This window comes from Papaver somniferum, chromosome 4, assembly GCF_003573695.1.
Source record: "Papaver somniferum cultivar HN1 chromosome 4, ASM357369v1, whole genome shotgun sequence".
In the NCBI taxonomy this organism is placed as follows: Eukaryota; Viridiplantae; Streptophyta; class Magnoliopsida; order Ranunculales; family Papaveraceae; genus Papaver; species Papaver somniferum.
In genome coordinates, this window is record NC_039361.1 from 82,882,845 (window position 1) to 82,902,127 (window position 19,283).

General features: G+C 31.9%; 1 long non-coding RNA gene across 4 annotated transcripts; it reads right to left on the reverse strand.

Annotated features, from left to right (window-relative positions):
* Positions 1-636: 636 nt before the first annotated feature.
* On the reverse strand, positions 637-3,420 carry LOC113276041. Of its 4 annotated transcripts, none has more exons than XR_003323869.1 (4): positions 3,153-3,420; positions 2,953-2,991; positions 1,174-2,861; positions 637-1,010 (listed from the first exon to the last, which is right to left on the reverse strand). It is a non-coding gene; the product is annotated as an uncharacterized LOC113276041 (long non-coding RNA). The 4 variants fall into 4 exon arrangements; XR_003323870.1 differs by having other exon boundaries at positions 1,174-1,307; positions 1,902-2,991; positions 3,153-3,419; XR_003323871.1 differs by having other exon boundaries at positions 1,174-1,307; positions 2,339-2,991; positions 3,153-3,418.
* Positions 3,421-19,283: the final 15,863 nt, after the last annotated feature.

Genomic DNA, 19,283 nt, shown 5'->3' on the forward strand with positions numbered 1-19,283 from the left:
TTTGATATCTAAAAGACATTGAGAAATCGGTTTCAGGATCTTGCCTTGAGTATCAAAGGAATATACTTGAACAATAAAATATTAGAGCTTAGTACATGTTCAAATAAATATTTCGGTAGTATGAACATTCCAAGTTTAACTCGTACACATCTTGATGTTTGCGGAACCCGAATATGACAAACATATCGAAAATATAAAACCAGGTTAAACATTGTCAGGATCGGTCCTCGCCACAGGTCCTGAGATCGATCTTGTTTTTATGATCGGTCATGGGATCCGTCCTGAATTTAGATTTCAACGACGAAACAAGCTTCGCAAGTCTACATCATTAAACTATATTTTTTGAAATTGCTTTCAAACATAATCCTAATATCTTAATTCATATGGAAGTTCAACGCACTAAATAGTAATGAATTACTGATTAGTGTATTGTTTATAATACTAAGTTCATAGATAAATTATACTTCGTAACTCCACTAGGTCTTAACCTATGTCGTAACTGCACGGGCATGCTGTTATGCTCTTCAGAATTATGTAAACACGTTTATGAAGGGAGCTGAGCATACTTGACGCCAAATCCGTTCATAAAGTCAAATAATGGTTACGCGAATGCAAATTGCGTATCATGTATTCATATGTATAATTTTTGGGATTAGTTTCCCACTTTGATCATCTAAATCAACAATGAATAAATTTGAATTTACAATTTACGGAACAATTGTGATTACCATCTCTAAAAATAAAAGTAAAACCATTATAGTGGAAAAAACTAATTCGGAATGGTTTTCACAAATTTACGGCGTTTTAAATCAATATACCGCACCTGCAAATGAATGTAATGTCATTGTCACGATTTATATGTACTCACTGAATCATCCATAACAAACCTAGTCTGCTTTTCAACTTTTGGATGTATATAAGTATCCCTTCTACTCCCATGCGAGGTATCAGAAGTTCTTCACAACATTACTATTTTTATGATCTTGTCATTCAAATGATTAACGTATTCGCTGCATAAATGATTGAAAACCATGATCAGCTAATTAGTAAAAAGTCTACCCCAAAAATATTGGTATTATTCATCCATTTGTTAATTACCAAACTGGCGGTTTACAATTCAATATCTTGATCAATATAAAAAGAGTTACACAATAGGAAAGTATTCTTTCATACCTCTAAAATGCAGTAACAAGCTTGTTCATCTCTGCACCAGGTTTCCAGGAACTGTTTGACCTCTTACAATCTGATATGCATCTAAAACTTCAAGCCAATATACATTCCCCTCATCTTGGATGCTTGCAGGATACCTAGAGAAAAAAGTTTTTTTACCTTTAACAGGATCTAAATACTAAAGTTTCATTGTTAAAATTATTATCTAAAGAAGACTTATATTTAACGTGCACAAAATTTCCAAACTTGCAAAACATGGAGCTAGGAAAGGCGGCACACGCAACAAAATTCCTAGAAGCAAATATGCACTATATCTGTCTAAACTTGGACTACAAGTCACGTAGACTACTTTCCAGTATTTGAGTCTTTTAGCATGCGAGTTTGAAACCATGTATCAACATTATGTTTTATCCAGGCACTCGTATTGTGATACCCGAAGATATATATACTTCTTTATATGAAACATGATATTTAGAGTTCATGGGCATTGGAAAGCAATCAAAACAACAAATACGGGATAAAATATAAACAAATGCAAAAATAAAAAGAAACACAATATGTGAGAAATCTGAAATGAACGTAGATTTTAGATTTATCTCAGGCCATCAATAGCATAAGCATCAATCGAGGATCATTTTTTTCTTTTTGCTAAGCCACGCAAAATAAATTCACAATTTGAACTTAAAGAAATGCGAACAATAAAAACAAATATTTAAGCTTTAAAGATGTACCAATCACCACTTTTAGGATGTCTTCTCATTGAAGCATCCTCAAAAGTAGGTACCAAGTTCATTCCTCTATACTTTTTATGTTTGCTTTTTGCTCGGATAGTTAAGTCACCGACCGACCACCCCCACACACAATAAATTTTTAATGAAGGAATTACATTTCCATCTCATATGTGACTTGTCCTTAGACACAAATTTATGAACACCATAACAGAGTTTGTATCAAATCGCTGTCTTAGCCTCACTACGATTAGTTTCCCATATCTGCTCCAACATCCAATTTCTTAAATACTAACCTATGAAGGAATGCCAATGGCGATCTCTTGAATCTGCCAATGTAAGAACGTCGTAGCACGAATAACATAGACATAAAGATGATCAATTGAGCATACTAATAAATCATAATGGTTAACCGTTCACCCGATCAGTAAAAGAATCACCTGCAGCTAAGTTCACCGAATTAAATAGATCAATCAACTCATTTTTCCCTATCAACATTGTCCCGATAGCAAAATAACCAAAAGAAACATATTATGGCGCATAGAATGGAAGAGGATTCATAAATGAAAAGAGAAACAAATTGATGAACAACAAATTAAAGGTAAATAGTTACCAACAATTGTTAACAAAATAACTGAAATCAGAATTCATAAAATGGAAAGAAGCACAAATTACTGAACTACAGACCTAAAATCACATGAGGTACACCACAAAACAAAAATTGCGAAGAAAATCAACTACCCATTAGAAAATCAAGAGAACATTCTTCCATCTGCGACATAAATTGAGCTAGTTATCCGCATAACCACCGGATCTTAATATGGGAATTAGCAAAGATAAAGTTAGAAATTAAAGTAAAATAACTTAAAGACCACGTCCATTGATTTATCTCCTCCCCGGCCTAGATATATATGAAATCCATGGCCTATGACAGTGATTGAGCGCATAAAATATAGCAAGCTCCTACAAAAATATAGGGTTCATGACACATTAATTAGGTTGGATTGGAGTTCCAAGCATGCATCTTTCATCAGTAGAATCTTCCATTCTTTACCTTGGTTTAAACCTTTAAGCAAAAAGATTGAGAGCATCCCTAATTCATATCAAAATAACCAATTAATAAATAAGTTGATAACAACACAAATTTGCTCCATCCAAATTCATCTTCAAATAACACATACGAAATCTCGCAAATCTATCAGTGTAACAACAACAAATACACAGAGGAAAAAAAAATAAAAATAAAGGAAATACCTAATTGTAAGATTTATTACTACAACTTGAGGTCAAAAGCTGCTTTCATTCCTTATGGACCAACAATAATACAATAGCGGATGGTAGTTGATTGATTCGTGGGATTAGTAGGAAGAACTTCGTCAGCATTGAAGATGATGATAATTAGTTCCAAACACCAGCAAAGAATTAGTAGCGAATCAAGAAGTCTTTTCAGTTTTTTTCACCAAACATCGAGAAGAAAAGAAACGTCTTGATTAAAAAAGAAGAATAGCGTAATAAAATGTCATCAACTCGCAACCGTAGATTTATGTTTTGTAACTACAAATTTGGACCACCAGTTACACAGGATAAGTTAGCCAAACTGTGTTTTGTTTTCTTGACTAGGGTTAACCCGTACCGTAAAGGCACGGGCCTTGATCTATGTTGAGTTGTAACAGTTCACGAATTATGTAGGCCATAATTTCAATTTTTACATGATCATTCTATTTGCAGTCCGATTTAGAAAAGCTCTGCATTTTCAATTATCTATATATAGGGATTTTCTCAAGTTTCATTTACGTGGTAAATATATTGCACCTTCGACCACTGCAACATATTACCAATGGCTGCGTGAATCATATGTTCCAATAACAATACAACATTATAACACATAAGATTTATATCTATTTTTTATTTCCGACCCATATTGTGGAATAAACCTTCACGCTTTTTCATCGATTAGGATTAAGTATAAAATTGTTTTTTCCCTTTTCAGTATCAAAAAAGCTTGACAAACCGTGAAATTAAACCGCCACAAAAAAACCTCTTGAAAAGATCTCACAAAGTCGGACCCCTGCTGTCCTCCGCAGGCTCACCGGGTCCACATAAAAAAAATTGTGAGACAAAATTAGAATTTGGCTTTTGTGTTGTTTGACAACACGGTCTGTTTAGAACTACTCTTTCAGTATATCATTCTCAACTCTGACATTATTTTATTTAGGTTCATTATTTAGAATGAGCTAGTGCTCTACATGAACAACAAAAATTTAAATTCTTAAAAAGATAAACAAAATTAAAATGCCTAAAAAGATTAGGCTGCCTACAGCTCCAAGCCAAATCAATTATCAACAACGTCCATAAAATTCTCCTCATCCTTCATGTCCGTATCGCATGTTCCCCATATACCTTCGTACGCTTTTGTTCCAAATGATTCACCTGCTATTCTCATATTAATCATTCGCCATATGGGTAGAAAATCCAAAATCTCAAACATGTCATGAGGTTGAAGTTCCTGTAATTTGTATAGTACACATTAGATCGCAACGTTTTAAATGTGTGTCCATTAATTTAACGAAGTGTTGGTATGCGAAACTTTGTCATAAAGTCTGCAATGAAGTATGCTGCTCATGAGTTGCATTTGATGAATGCTTTCGTAACTTCAAAATTGTGGGCCTTCCTCTTACATCTATATGTAATACGTTGGTACCAGGAAGATAATATGACGATGCAGGACCATGTAAAGAACATAGAACGCGTGCTAAACTCCCTGGTGGGTAGAATCATCCTAACCTCAAGATGATCGGAAGTGTAATGAAACTTCTACAGAGACACTGCATGGACGGCTGTAACTATGACAGAGCAAACATAAGTGTTGTTAATGCATATTATATTGCGATTAGAATCAGAAGTGATGTTAATATGCTGCTTGTAACCAAACTGCACAACTTCATCCAAGTTTTTAAGTAAACTTGCAATATTTGAGGAAATAGCCAATAGCCATCATTAACACAGCTATAATCTTATCTCCTTTTGTTGCTACTCCATGAATATCTCGTGCAAACAGGGAATTAAGATATCATGAATTCAAAATAAAAAAATAATAATAAATACTACGTATGATGCAAATATTTCCAAGGATATAATTGACAAAGAGGTGTGCAAGTTCCTAAGGTATTAAGAGTTGCCGCAAGTACAAAAATAAAATTATCGAGACTATTAATACAATTCCTTCGAGCTTCCATAATATGACGATGGAGGTTCTTTAGAAATGAAGGTAACCATTGCATGAACAACAAAAGCAAGGGGCTTTTGATTACTGCACAGTTCAGGTCAATGCGACCTTTTGTATTCCGGGCTTTAGGATCGATGAGACATAAAACATCAAAACTTATAAAATATTAATAACAATAGACATAAGATCAACTAACGTGTTCCCAATCAAATCCACACCAGCAACTAAAAACGGAATCCCCTTCGACTCAGAATTTTCTTCTTCCTGTTATCGTTACTTAACTCAGTCACATTAGCTTTGTCTAACAATCATGTAGCTATTTACTGATAAAGGATATATGATAAATGGCATAGCGAAGCACTAACTAAAATGGTGTAACCTTTAAGGAAATTGATATGAATAATGATACGTACCATTTTTGATATAGTCCACCAAATGCCCTTTTCCTTGATAACTTCAGGATTTTTTTTTTCGATTTTCAATCATCGTCATTGAAAGATAACTTGCGAGAGCTTATCCCGTACTGAGTTGTATGGGACATACAGAGGAATCTGGATGTCAGTACACTGCTTGGTTTCAAGGAAGTCACTTTGCTACAACGTATGTGCCTGTATACAAACATATGCATTTCCACCAAGTATCTTCCTCTTGCCAACTGTCTTGTCTACCATCACCCACTAACCTCATATTCTCTAAAGGTTGGGTTGTACCTACACATAGATTAAAAAACAAATTTTATCACCTAATGGGATTAACCACAAAGGAAAGCTTAACCGATCTAAGAAAACTAAAATAAATTTACAAATTTGCTCCATTATCTCATTACCAAAATTTATATGCTAAAAATACAGTTATGCTTTCAGATTGATAGGAAACTACTTACCAGACTTGAGAGTATTCTCTACAACTACTTTATCATTCGATAACACATCTTAATGTACATAACTAAATTAACTTTGACCTGACGTTCGATCTGCTAATGCTAAGTTAGTTTTTGTTGATAAATTGTAAGTTGTATACTATGTAACTAATACTACTCCATGTGCATAAATTTTTGTTCCTTTAATTTCGTTACTGTTAAAGGTGGGCTTGCAATCTGGAGGATACTGCTTTGTAGATGCAGCAAAAACTAAGATAAAATACGAACTTCAGTAAGTCCACCTAAACTCGAAATCGGTGGTGCAATTAATTTAAGATGTTGATATAATCCATAAATTGAAATGAAATGCATATATTTCAAACTCTAATGTTTACCTCATTAAACATTGACGCTCTGCTAGCTAGTCTTATGTCCTCTTATGCCTGAAAAAATATCAAGTTTTTTCTCATGAAAGTTCTGGATAGATGGTAAAGTAGCAAAAGAGTAATATTAAGAAGACGATTCATAGAAAAAAACATTGATACATATATGATAATAATATACATTTGTATATCTTTTCCTGGTTAATGCCCGCCACAATAATGAAAATTATTATAAAGTCCAAATGAAAAACAAATAGAAATGTCTAAGATGCTTACTTTTTACGATAAAAGACACTGGGAACTGAGCAACTCGCAAGTGTGGCCATCGATGCTTAACGAAGTGTAACCTCCGCTCTTTATGCTGCCACCTTGTAATAATGCCATATTTTAAACAACCACAAATATTGATCCTCATTGGTACACAGAGAAGTCATATATCGAGCAAGCCACTATAAAATCTGATGTAGAACAAATTCTATTTGCTCGAACATGATAGACAACTTCCTAAACAAAAAATTGAAACATGAGATTTTATATTTTTAAAATATAAAAAGAGGATTCATGCATTTACAAAGGAAAAAATGGCCACGGTTGCCAAAACACGCATAAGTATAAGAAAGAAAAAATGAATCCGGTTAAGAGATTATCCTTATGTGCAATTAATTATCACTCTTGATTTTCTAACTTTTCCGCAATCTCAATGCTTAAACTATAAAATGTTGTCAGTGGTTTCAAGATCTAAAAAAGAGATCTGAACCGTTGGCATACAACATTCACAGAATGTGTCACTATTTACCATAGAAAACTAATAGGATTGGCACCCGATAGGCTGGTAGTAGTCTCCCTACTTACACAAAATGAATATTAGGACTAATGGGGCTTTAGTGAGTTAAGTCGAAAAATAAGTACTCACTTTATTGCTAGTCATAATTATGGGAACGAAACGGGAACGGAATGGAATAGAAGTTCCACCATGATAAACGAAACTAATATAGACATCCACTTAAACCTTAATTATAATGTAGATCATAAGAAAATTTCCATCTAATAAGTAGACCCCTTGCATTAGATATTTCCGACTGGTAATATCACGAACAACATAAATGCAAAAATATATTTACCACATCTGATCGAGACAAATAGTCAAAATATGGTATGGGGTCTGAATTTACAAAGTTTTTTCTCAGCATTTGAACCTTGAAGGAAAAAATAGTGAATGATCGTAATGGTATTTTGTTTAAGTTCAATTGGTGAACAACTAAGTGGATACTTGCAACGACATTGTACATGTGTCATTTTGGAAAAAGTAGGTGATGTCCAAGGCTTATATGTTGGCTTCTCATTTCCCTTACAATTTGGTCTCTAGAATCTAGAGAACAACAACCTATAAGTTGGCCAATTTATCTAAATTCTAGTAGATATCCAAGGCTTGTCGTGCAGAAAATAGGTACCCAGCCCGGCGGGATACTTAGTATCCAGAAATATGCTTTTTTAGGTCTTCAACAATTAGTTTAACAGTCCTCTTTCCTATAAAATATTGAAAGAGTAAATATCTTCGAAAAATGAAAATAACTTTCACATAAACTAATAATACCTTATCTATCTTCAAATCAATCACAAAAGAAAAACTGATACAGATATTCATTAATCACATTAAAATCAAACATATGGATTTTTTAAACTGCAAAACATACTTACATTCAAGGAGCAAGGCTACAACATGATACTGCTATTAAGAGCAAGCACCTCCTTTAGATCTCAGAACTATAGGTTTTGGAACGGTATCAACTAAACAAATTGCATTATATTACCAAATTTAAACCAACGAAGAAAACAATTATATTTTAAATTAAGAGAAAATACATTTCAATCTGGAATGCCAACCTTGCTTAGGGATTGAGATGCAAGTTGAATTTCCTTGTATGTAAAGGTTCAATCTTTTGATTCTCAAACCTACATATTTCATTGAAGTACTTATTAAATTTAAATTTGAAGAAAAATACAACACATATAAAAACAATTTAAATATAAGAATATAAACTTGATTAAAGAATACCAAACTTGTATTTGCCGGGAAGAAAAAATGACCTAAACCGAGAGATGTCGAGAAAAAATCTGAACATACCTAGTTCCTCAAATGGGGTTTGCATCCGCCGAAAGATTTTCTTCTTATCTGAGTTAGAATACCGTTTCAGTTGTTTCAAGGGATTCACAATTACTAATCAGTAGAGAGCTATACCCATAGTGCAAAAGATGAGATAAAATCGTTCCTTCAGTGAGTCAGTATAGTTATTTCATCCAAGATATTTATTCTTAGGCTATAGGTTATGTTGGTTTTCATCAACGACAATATTGTTTCTTTTAATGGAGAACGAAATTACAATAATGTAGATAACTCTGATTATACTATACACCTCGAAGAGATTGCGATACAGGAAAGTGAGGATGTAGAACTACTTCAGAAGCCTAAATTGATGGAGCGTTCCAGATGAAATACGAAACTAAAGCCCTGGAAAGAAGAACTTTGATTATTATTCTTTAATCCCCATGCGCTTGTGTTTATTTTCTTGATATGGGAGGATAGGAACGATTATGTCCTTTATCCACACTATGCGTTTCACAGTCGACTAATAATTTTCTCATTAATCACACCGCCACATTACAGGGTTTAGTAGGTAACGACATCCCTAGATTTATCTATTGGGAGGACAAATCCAAACCACTATTTACATAGGGAAAGTTATACAAATTGTGCTATGTATTCTTGATGCAACCAAGTTGAAAAATAACTAGTATATCATTCCTTATTAATACTTTGACCATAGTATGATGACTAAGTCACCAATACCAAAGTCATTGTATACAAACCTCACTTTGTATGTTATCTTTTCGTGAATATTAATTTGAAAGAACAAATGTTATCAACCAAACTTGACATACCAACGGTTGGTGGGTTCAACCGACTAATGCTCTAACATAAACTTCTCCCAATTAGAGTATGATCTTGGTTCTATCCTCCCGAGGTTTACGTAAGCCAGTTACCCAAGATAATATACTTATTACGTAATAAATATACATGCCATCTAGAACCTTCTTGGGACAATATCTTTTTTCCGAAAGATCGTTGAAACAGGGTTGAACTCCTATCGACACAGAAGGTTCGAGAGTTCCAAGCTTTGATAAAGCGAAAGCAATTTACACTGTTATAAACAAATACATCTTTAAATATTAAACATATTTCATCCTTCATATTATGCTTGCATAATATTTTCTCAGAGAAAAAAAGATTTATAAATAATGGGTGCCAAATTAATAAACACATAAAGTTTTACCATATAAGACTTTGATCTTTCAACTCAATATCATAAAACCTATCCCTTGTTGGTCGATCAAAAAACCGAAAACCCAAATTAATAAATATAAATAATTAATTAAAAGGTGTAAAAAAACTTAAAGAAGATATATCAAATTATTCTGCATGAAAATGACCTTTTTTTAATCAAAATTTCCTTACATGAACACGTATATAAATGCTAGTATTCGTTCGTACACTGCAATGCTTAACCAGTCATCTACTTTTAGAAATCTAGTTCAATATATATTGAAATAAATAGAAGAAACAAGAAATGAAAGAAAAAAAAAAGGAAAAACAAAAGTTAAATAACCTATTGCTTAGCAGTCTCAGCTAATCTGCATCAACAACTAGCCACGTGGAAAAGATCCTCGACCTCCTTCTCACATGAATACAAAATTAAACACGATTAACCATAGTTATAGGAAATAATATCTCTTAAGAAAAAAGGAAAAACCTTCATGTTTGTATCCATTCCGGACTTGTTGCAATTGTTTCTTAATGAAACGGATGAGAAGTGGAGGGTATTCAGTGTATTTAGTTGTATCCAATTAGCCAATATAGCAGATTGCTATAATATCATCCACCTCATCATCATCCATAAATGAACATGTGGATTTTCACAGGTGTATCTTTACACACAAGCCTTAAATTAAAAAACCTAACTAAATTTTTATTGTTTTATTTTGTTGAAGGTTTTCTCTCTCATCCTCCCCAGAAGAAAGTATAAGTATCAATTTATAGATACATGATTGTAGGATAATAAATTTCATGATAATCACACAATAAATGCAAGAACAGTTTATGAGGAATACCTTATAGCACTAATCTGTAGTCCGTCACCGATTATCTTATTGTAGTCGTAATACCTTGTGGAGGTCTAGGTTTCTCCTTCTTCACCCCTTATGTTATGAATATGTAAATTCTCGAACCCAATACTAATGGATATTGTGTTCATTTTATAGGTAAAAGGAGGAATTGTCATTAAATCTCGACCGTCCATCAAAGAAGATATATTAAGAATAATCCCATGAAGGAAATCGGATATGAGTGTAGCAATAATCTAGATTACCAAGATTATTATATGGGCCCAAGGGATATATAAAAGTATTCTTACATTCTCCCACTGGTCCATGTGATAATCAATATAATGATTAATCATAAAAAAAAAACATAAGTGCGAATAATTGCTAAACAAAATTTATGGCGGTTGCACTTATTCATGTTATCAACAGGTTCCCTTCCATGTACCACAACACAAATAACTTACTTAGCTGGGCCTTAAATTGGGATATCATAATGGCCCAATAATGTCTTTAAAAGAAAGACTATTTCTGTTAACATTCATCCATTCACATAAGCGTATACATTTTTATTTTATTTTTGGAAAAAACTAACCAAGTAAAGCTCAAAAAAAATGGAAAGGTTACTCATTTGAAAATCTTGTCATACTACTAAACGTCTTCGTATACCAACTCCACATGTACTATAACTAAACGTCTTCTTATACTAACTCCATATGTACTATAGCTTCATAGGTTCCCATGATAAGCATCCATATGTTTTTAAAGTCATATACATTGGTCAATTTTTCCTTTTTTCCAAGGCAAAGTGAGCACATCTTATTTTTAGATGTGTTCCACATCTCCCTAGCTTTAGATTGATTGACCATACTTACGGATCTAGATATCTCTGCCTTCACCATCTCTAATACCTTTCCGCTGGCTGCTGCAGGCCCATCAAGAGCAAGTATTTCTGCGAATTTTTCACAATCATTATTTCAATAAGTAATCCCTCCTCCTCCCTGGACCTTTCAGAAGCAATCTTAAAGCTTCTCAAATGCTTATGATGAACAATCAATGAACAGCCTTTTCTACTGATAACAACACGAATGAATGCTAATACGGAGTCGGGACTAGGAATGGAGAAGTTATCTCCATATGAAGCTGCAGACAAGTTTCTTTCGGCGGCAAAAAGGTGCGCCTTCTTCTCACCCGAGGCAACGATAGCAACATTTTCTTTGTCACTCAAAGAATCCATGCTAACGATAACCTTAATCTCAGGAAAGTTGTCCAGATACATAAAATCCGGATGATCAAATAGCAGATTCTCAATGAAATCAGCTACCGGGTGTTTGGATCTTGAAATTCTTCGAGGCGCCATAATCCCTCCTTATCCCAAAACCTTTCAATCACAAAATTCTCTTCCAGGAAGACGATTCGGTTCCTATTCTCTTATCACCGCTTGTCTCAGAATAAAACTTACCAATAATAAGTGTATAATAAACATGGATTCAGAAATAATTCAGAATGACATTAATAAGAGCTCAATAAGAGTCCAAAAATAAGCACAAACATTAACTGAATTCAATAATCAATTACTCCACGGACCTAAGATTTTAATATTTTCATAAGAGATCTTAAAAGGTAATTGTTCATTAAGTGCATTTGCGTATGCAATTGTGCTTAAGTGATAAATGAACAACTTTTGTTTTTGAATTTCTTGATTCACACATATATACTCAAGGTTCATGTGTTTTGTTCCTATTGTATCATATCGTGCTTTAATGCTGCGAAGCTAAGACGATAAATTTCAGCAATATAGAGACAAACCTTAAGTCTCTGAGTCTCGCAGACATACATAAATATTCAAACTTAATCGTGGGACTAGTATTAATGAATTCTTCCTTTGTATAATCCGCACATCCACCAATATTTAAAGTTTGAAAACCCAATCAACTTTAACTGAGTTGGCTAACTAATTGTAAGACATAAAGAAAAATTAGTACCTCAAAATTCTTGATAGATTTCCTGCTATTCGTTCTTCGATTCAGGCATTTAACTAATATATCAACAACTTGTTATATGCTCCATACAGAATTAATACATAATGAAGATTAAATTTATAACTTATATCCTATCTGAATTTTTTCTTCTTCTAAATATGGTATTATCTCAAAAAAATTTGTGTATTCAATATATGTTTTACATGAGAGCTTTAGTAATCCACATGATATGTTACCATCGCATGGTAGCTTCATTGACATCCTTTATTTCGAAAAATACAAAGATATGCATAAAGTCAAGATCGCTACTCGTAAGTAGTAAGTCTTCACATAAAATACCAAGAGTATGAACTTCTCCCACTGATCTTGAGGTATATGCATGGATCTACAATAATTTCATCCTAAATCAAATAACATTAATGGTCTTGTTGAATTTTAGATATGTAATATTCGGGAAGCTTGCTTAATTTCATGCTTTGATTTCTTAAGTTTGCAGACTATGTGTTCCTGTCTTTATAAAACAAGGCCTTCATATTAACACGCGTAATATTCTTTATAATTTATCATTAATAAAGGCCATTTCACATTTGGTTAATGCAACTCTTGGGTCATACCGAGATACTGATAATACTATGATAATTTTGAATAAGTCTTTCTTTGACACGAGAGAAATACTTATTATAATCAGTGCATCGTTTCAGAGTAAAATCTTTGGCAATAAGTCTTGTTTTATACCGTTTAACATTGTTATTACAGTCGTGTTAGGTCAGAAAGACCCACTTTCATACAACTGATTTGTGTCTTTCGAGCAATTAAACAGCATCCGAGATTTGACTTTCAACCATTGATTTTGGCTCACATAACATCAATCCATTAACCAAAATTATTACACATAATATTTGTGAACCGGAAACCGAGTCTTTGCCAATCCATATTAAAATGAAATAAATTCTTGTAAGAAAATCACGGAAACAACATGAATAACTTTCTTTCAATCTCTTTGAGACTTTCTTAATGCTGGTTCATGTTGTTATCAAAAAAAATTCTTTATTGGCAGTAGTTTTATTACGAAGTATTGGTTCTGTAATTTATGGCCTTTCATTATCTAACATTCTGACAATGAGAAGATTCACAATATCTGTAAAAATCTTAGTTAAAAGGATCATTATCATGACTTCTTGAATAGATATATCCACGTACTCCCACTAATTATGCCATCACTAATGAATATATATTTTTGGTTTCAGTAAATCTCATACTATGGTTATATCATTAAAGTATACCATTTGGAATATTTAGGAAAACCAATAAATTAGTAATAGTTACAAATCCAATTTTCATTATTGAGAATGTAAGCCTTCACCTCCAACCGAACAACCATAATTTAAAGGTGATCTAAACCAAGTTTCCATCCTTTCTAGTCCAAAGCGTGTCTTTGAAACTGCTTTACATATAAATCTATTTAAATTACATCGTTGTAGAAAGAACATGCACTCACAGATGTGTGGCCATTATGCATAACTTATCATGCTTCTAACCATTTTCGTAAAAGTATGATTTTTCCTTTTGTTATACACCATTATGCCAAGGATAAGTTTGCCTTGTGTATTAAGCAACAATTGAACTTCTGGAGGTACTACGCAAAAGATTTAGGATATTTTCATATTTTGTCATACCTTTCACAATATTCACCACCTTTGTCATACTTTATGATTTATTCACTTTCTCTATAATTGCCTCTCAATTTCAATAATGAATGTTCGAGGAAACATCCAAGGATTGAGATTCATTATGCGATTAATAGATGTACACAGTAAGCGAAAAATCATCAGACGATAAACAATTTTATCTTCCAAAAATTGGACCATAAAAAGTCTACAAAATAATCATAATCAACAATTAATAAGAACAAAATTTGGAATTGAGATAAATGATGATTAAGCTTACAATAGTTTCATACCTTCAATAAGATTCTTTTGTGCGTAAAACCTTACCAAGGAACAATGTGAGACATGAAAAACATCTATAGATATTTTACCTTCTCATACACACAACATTATCTTTGTTAGATACTACAACTAGAATCACTTGTGGGTGAATCAAGTCCTAAAAGGTATTAACAAACTCAAATAATTCTAAATATTTTTAACCTAATATAATGTGAATTTTAGTCACATGTGGGTGGCTATTATTTCTCATATATATGAAACATTTAGATGACCTTAATGCTTGTTTCAACGTGTGAACCAAAACTACTTGTGAGCAGCATTTATTTTAATCTTTAAATCAAACTAAGAGGACTGAATATATATGATACTTACAAGATAAGAGTTTAGTATCACTATGGTGATAACAAAAAATAAAAATAAATAGCAAATTAACATGTATAATTGCAAATATCACACTAGCTTTTCTTGTGAAATTGCATGGCATACTCAATGATATGGACATACTTGATCTGATCATAAAATTATTCGATTATAAAAAATTATGAGTAACCCTAAAACATTAATCACAAACATTTATTCAAAAGCGTGTCGTACATAATTCGTGAAAATATCAACACCCTTTAATGAAAAAATATCCAAACTTGGCGAACCTATCTTAACCAAAATTGAGAATAAACAAGTCTATAAGTATGAATCAATAATGAAATTTCACTAATAAAAATTCTTTGATGCATCGATGATTTAAATTTAATACAAGCCTAAAAATCGTGATAAATAAGGATTATAGTATGGATAAAAGTGAAGGATGTTTAGAATAGGCAATGAGTATCATTTTCATAAATATTTGATAATGTATCCAAAAACAAAACCTGAATTTCTTTAGAGGATGCAATAAATTTTGGATATGAAACAACATAATAACATTTTCCATGAAAATCTGAAAAATTCGTAATGGGTTATTCAACTCGACAATGATTTAATTTAAGGAAATTTCTTTTTATGAGTTTTATACGAAATAATGAAAAATTATGTAGCATTTACTTAATTATGATCTTTATTTTTATGTCTAAATGCAGTCAAAACTGACATTCAAGTTAGAAAATGAAGAGAAATGACATTAGATTATAAGTACTTAATAATAAAATGGTGATGGGTTAAAAAATTATTTGAAATCACTGGGGTGATTGCCAAACAATTTAACAATAATACCATTATCATAATAATTCGATAATCCATAAATCTCACCATTACGGTTTGGTGAATTCGTGCTTACAATAACATTATGATTATTGCAAAGATAAAAACGATACTCTAGTATTATTGTGGTGATAGCTAAAAAATCCCGACATCATAATCTTAAACACGATAATCTCACACAATTAAAAAATCAATATAAGAGGAAAACATTCCATAATACACTGAGGCATAAACCAAACCATAATGTATCGTCAAATTTAGTGCAAATAAAATAATTTCGATCAAAAAATAATCTATAATGAAATCCTTCGATATAAATACGACATAAATTAAGCATTAATGATTTCAATAAGCGGAAGCGTAATTGGTACTTTTACGGAAAAAACTCTTTATTATTGTTCACATTAGTACAAATTAATTTAATTGTGAATTAATTTATCCATGGTGAATTCCTTACTTTGCATCTATTCTGGATGGTATACATAAAACCAGAACATTGTTGGATTAATCGGAACTAGATTAGAGAAATGTGGGTTCCGGGTTGTAGAGGGTTAGCCACGGATCAGTTTGGCCGAGGCTAGACCCGTTTGAGCAGGATAAGGTTAGATCGGTTAAATCAACACAGTTGGCTCTGTCAACCGATCTTATTAACATGATACGGGTAATTCATTACCGCACATTTATAAAGACCCAGTTTTGAAAACAAAAAACATCAGTATGGCATATTAGATTAAGACTATCAAATCAACAGTAATTAGTCTTCACTCTTCAGCCAATTACCCTAACCTAAATTAAACACATCATGTCAATCATTACGAAATCTAAGAGAAATAACCAGACAACAATTTTAGTGGAACGATATAAGATTTTCGTCTTACTTTTCTTTCCGTCTTTAAATCATCATTCAATAATCGATAAAACCTTTTATTGCAGAACATATGGATAATTAAAACACAACGTCACCCTCAGACATGAGTTGGCTTCCATATTTACGTAATCAACGTGATGCACAAACTTGATATGGTCGCATAAAATAAATATTATTATGGCATATCATATTAACAGACGGTCATGGTTCTAAACGCAAGCTCTATATGCCAACTATAAGTATTAATTTATAGATAAGTGATTGTAGGATCGTGAACTTCATGGTAATCATTTAATAAATATGCAAGAACAGTTTATAAAGAATACCTTATAGCACTAATTTGTAGTCCATCACCGATCATTTTATTGTAGCCGTAATACCTTGTGGAGGTCTAGGTTTCTTCTTCTTCACCCCTTACGTAATGAATAGTTAAATTCTTGAACCCAATATTAATGAATATTGTGTTCCTTTTATAGGTCCAAGTTCCTAAGGGGTATTTCCAGTAAATCTCGACTGTCCATTAAAGAAACCGGATATGAGTGTAGTAATAATCGAGATTACCAAGACTATTACATAGGCCCAAGGAAATATTTCTAGTCATACAAAAATATTCTTACAGGAAGATGCTTTTTCTCGTCAAAACGATCGAAGGAGTTTGACAATGACACCGAATTAATCCTTCGGTGCATTTTGGCATCCCCATCTGTATTCAATTCACCTAAAAGAGGACCACTTACCTAATCGTCAAATTCAAATCAGGTAAATCAGTTTTGGCTAATTGGTTAGGATTTGCTCAGCCTTCGGAAAGAAGAAGTGTTTGGAGATTGCCCTCGTATTTGGAAAATACCAGTTGATAGGAAATGACCAAGTTACCTTTTAATTTTAAAGCCTAACCTCATTCAAAATCGAAAAAACTATGCTCATTTTTTCTTCCCGAACCTTAAAACGATTTAATTATCGTTGAATCTAAAATAATGTTCCATTAAAACTAAATTAATTAGTCTCTTTTTGGTAATTCATAACAAATTAGTTTAGTGCTATTCTTTTGATAATTATAAACAAATTCATATATTATTCTTAGATCAATCAATTTAGTATCAGATCTAGTCATAAAAATCTAAGGTGACCAAACTTGTGGTACAAAGACCCCGTTTAAATGTTGGGATCCATTAAAACTCCATCTTAAACAAAATTGATACAAAAACACCAAATTTTTAAAAATTGATACAAAAATCCCAAATTTTAAAATTGATTTCATCAAATTTTATGATGAAACCAAAATCGGTTTCATCAAATTCTATGATGTTCATCATATTTTATAGTGAAACCAAAATTGGTTTCATCAAATTCTTTGGGGTTTTTGTGTTACTTTTGTTTTGATGGAGTTTTTATGTTTCTTTTGTTTTGATGAGTTTTTTTTTTGATGGATAATGACATCTTTGGGGTTATAACTCACGGACCAGTTTAGTATAGATGATTTTTTGCAATTGAATTTTTGACAAGGAAAAAAGAGAAAGAAAAACTCGCCGAACCTATTAGGCCTATGCTACAATCATAATTGGGCCTTCCCAATATCTTTCTTTTAAGCCTCGTAACCTTAAGCTGGGTTTGGTAATGCTTTTATTTTTCCAAAAGCACTTTCACAACCTATATATGTCAATAATTTTTGAAACTGGTGTTTGGTAAAAAAATATTAGAGTGCTTTTTATGCAAGACACTTCCCAAATTCCTCAATTTTTAAAAGCTCGGGAGGAGGAGCATTTAAAACCTACAAAAGCATAAGCTTTGGTCCCACTAAAATTTAATGCTTGATTTATCCTTTTTGTCCCTATTTTATTTTGCAAATGACAAAAATTACCCTTAAATATATATACAATCAATTTTTTTATTTCTTATATTTTATTCTTTAAAATATTATTATATTTTATTTTCATACTATTTTATTATGCCAATTCATTTAATTTATCAAAAAAAACAAATATTAAATAATTATTTAGTTTTAGTTTGATTTTTTTTTAATATATAAATATATATTTATATATTAAAAAGTTAAAGTAAAATAATTTTTTTTAACATTCATAATAAAAGTAATGATTAGTAAATTTAATACTCCCTCCGTCCCTAATTAGTTGAGTCATTTGTAGTTTGCACAATTATTAAGGCAATGAAAGAAGGGGAGTATGTTTAAGTATTTTTTACAGGTATGCCCTTATGGATAATAACTTGTAAAACTTCGAAATGATTTATCTCTTAAACTATACCACGGTTTTTCGTAAACTTTATACCGTTGAAAAGCATTTTAAAACACCTACGTAACGAATATAAATATGACTATCAAATTATACATATTTCTTATAGTAACAATAATCAATTAAAAGGGTAGTTTTAGAAATATCCCCTTGATTAGTGAAATGGCTCATCTATTTGTGGGACAAAATTTAAAACCAAATAGCTCAACTAATTAGGGACGGAGGGAGTATTTAATAGAAAAAAAAATAATTATTTTTAAACCCAATATAATTGAATAAAACTATTTTTACAGATATGTCTATTTTTGTCATTTATCATAATAATAATGGTTGAATCTGATATTTTATCAAACATATTTTGATTTCTTTTTTAATCAGCTTTAATTTTAATTAATATTTTACATAACGTCTAACTATTTTTTTCTCACAGCACATCACAACAACCCACGTCAGAAAAGTGCTTTTAAAAGCCGTCCCAATATCAAACTAAGCCTTAACCTTTCTTGTTTAATTGGAC